Below are 2,821 nucleotides of genomic sequence, written 5' to 3' on the forward strand. Positions count from 1 at the left end.
CTGTAATTTTTAAAAATAATTATTTAAATTTATAACTATAGTATAAGCCCGTTTAGCAGGTCTGTTTTACAATTTTGATAAGGTTAGTACTTTCTCCCTATGTATCTTCTTTTTTTAATTGACATTTGGTGCAGACCGACCCCACTACAAAACCCATACTTTTCTTAGCATGATTTGATGTACCGACTAACTTCAGCTCGAAATGTATGGTGCAGGGTGGTAGACCATCCATTTTTATCTAAAAAACAACGCATTTGCTCAAGTGATTACGCAGGCTAAAGATGGCACCTTGAAGAAATTCTTTTCTCATTGTACCAATTAATTTTTGATATTTCTCTCCTTTGAGGATGGGATTACTTTTTATAAATGTTTAGGCTTAACCAGCCTCCAAAAGTTTCATAAGAAGTATATAAGAATACTTCCAATTATCTTCAAAAGGTTTCCAATAGATATAGTGTCATGAGTAGACTTGTTTTATCTTCGCATGCTTGGCCTTCTAAAACTTGATAGATTGTATTATTTCTCCTTTCCACAGTAACATAAATTTCAGTTAGCATTTAAAAAAAAAAAATGGTGTATTATATCTTTTTTTTTTCATTCTATAAGTTCCTCAATGAATTATGTTCTCTAAAATGTTCTACTGCTGACACTTGTTGATTACTAAGTAATACATTTTTGGAATGTTTGGAAAATAACTTGCAAGTTATAGCTATAAGGATGGACAAAATCTGTTTTAAATCTCTAAAACAAACGATTTTTGACCCAAATTTAAACCACCCCTTTAAAAATATTTCTTTTATGTCCTCAAGACTGATTTGTTTGTAATATCACTCTCGAATATGATGTAATTAGTTTTGATTGGACTCTTGTTTTAGTGCCACCGAATTCAAATTCCTAATTTTACTAGTTTATATTACATTGACTCCCGATAATCCTGTGAAGAGTGACATGTTTAGTAACTGTTGTCTCCTTATTATCGCCCATACTGGGCAAGACTAATTGCCCTTAATTAATGAAAGTGCTCTACAGTACTAAGAAACGAGGTTGGCGACCACTTGTCTAAAAAAACTGGGAGACCAGTCTAATAGGGTCGCCAAGTATATTGGGGCACATACAATTAGATATAGAAATATTTATTAACACTTAATTTTTTTTTAATGTTGCTCGATTTAACTAATTTTTCTTATTAAAGACCCTTCTTCTCGTTTCGCCCCACTTAGCAGGGTTAAAAATGGTACAAAACAACTAAAATAATGTACCAAAGTAAGAGAATGATGTTATTTACTCTCTTACTTCCTTGCATTATTTTAGTTGTTTGTCTCTTATTTAGCCCTGATGAAGCCCTACGAAGTGGGGCGAAACTTTGGCTCACATTAAAGAGTTAAATTACTATTTGAGTTGTTTTGACCGCACCCGGACCATCTTCCTGTTATTTATTCTTATTACAACCAATAGCACAATCTATTTCAGTATGAAATGTTCTGTTAATCGACGCTATATATAATTTTGTTTTTATAATTATTGAAAAACAAATTCAAGATGGCGGCCAAAAAACTGTAATTTGCGGGATAAGATTCTTCTAGACTTTTAGTCAGAAAACAACGAACATCCAAATTCAGTCCCTGTCTTTGTTAGAATTAGTTCCACCAAAAACCTTAATCTTCTTGATTACTATTTATTTATTTCTGTAACAAGTGAACACTGTATTGAGGCTTTCTTAATTCTCCTCAATACAGAAGGGATGTTTCGTTCAGACGGCAAAGTCGTTCTTAGGCAGTGCTTTCGATTCACTGGATCAAAAAATACCCGCTCTTGGAGAGTCGTTATAACTATACCTGTAATTGTTAAAGGCATTATTGTTCTGCCGGATTAGCTCTGGCGTGGTAGTTGATTGTACAAGTGATACAATGAAGCAACTGTCACGTTAATTACCACATGTATATACCTTGATATTGAACAATCGTAGAGTTTCGAAAGTCGCAACCACTATCATAGTGTAACTCAGTGATTCCCAAATTGGGTGCCGCAGCGATTCAGGGGGACGGTGATCGCCACAGGTGCATTTTGGGGACGATGAATAGCTATAAGTTGTCATGGCCAACAATATTAGTGCTGACGGAAATAGAGCCGAGGATTACTAAAATGGTAGCAGCACACCCGGTTCATCCTTTTCATTAAGATGATTTCAAATCTTTTAACTTTTTTTGTATTACATTCGATTCTAAGTTCAATAAATAGTTACATAATTTTCAAGTTCAATGTTTATAATTTACTCCTTTCTTAGCCGTATTTTATGAAAGAAATAGAAACATTAATACATTAATAAATAATTAAACATTAACTGTTAATTGCTATTGAAATAAAACAAAAATTGTTTTCCAGGGGGCGCAATATTTTTCCTGGAAAGGGGCGGTAGGACAAAAAAGTTTGGGAACCACTGGTATAACTGTTTGATACAGTCATGACAGCGCTTATTGTCGTGGCAAATTAGGTCTGATGTGATAGTTGATAGTACAAGTAATGTCAGTGGACTAACATTTGCATTAACTGTCATGTGTATATTGCAGAAGAAGTCTCTAATGATTAATTGAAAAAATCTAATCGAAGGACTAGTGTGACACTGTACTAACATATCTATATATAACAAAGATCTATTTTACCCGAATACTCTAATGCCTGCAAATCGGCAGCATTGTTCTTAGGTGTTAAATGTTAAACTGTTCCTTAAGGAGAGCTGAGTTTGTATACTGGTGTGTAGTGATTTTTGCCTGTTTTTTTATAAAGGTTATTTCAATCATATGATTTTATTCCTTATGAGAAA

This window comes from Halyomorpha halys, unplaced genomic scaffold (assembly GCF_000696795.3).
Source record: "Halyomorpha halys isolate HHAL.00 unplaced genomic scaffold, Hhal_1.1 Scaffold574.1, whole genome shotgun sequence".
In the NCBI taxonomy this organism is placed as follows: Eukaryota; Metazoa; Arthropoda; class Insecta; order Hemiptera; family Pentatomidae; genus Halyomorpha; species Halyomorpha halys.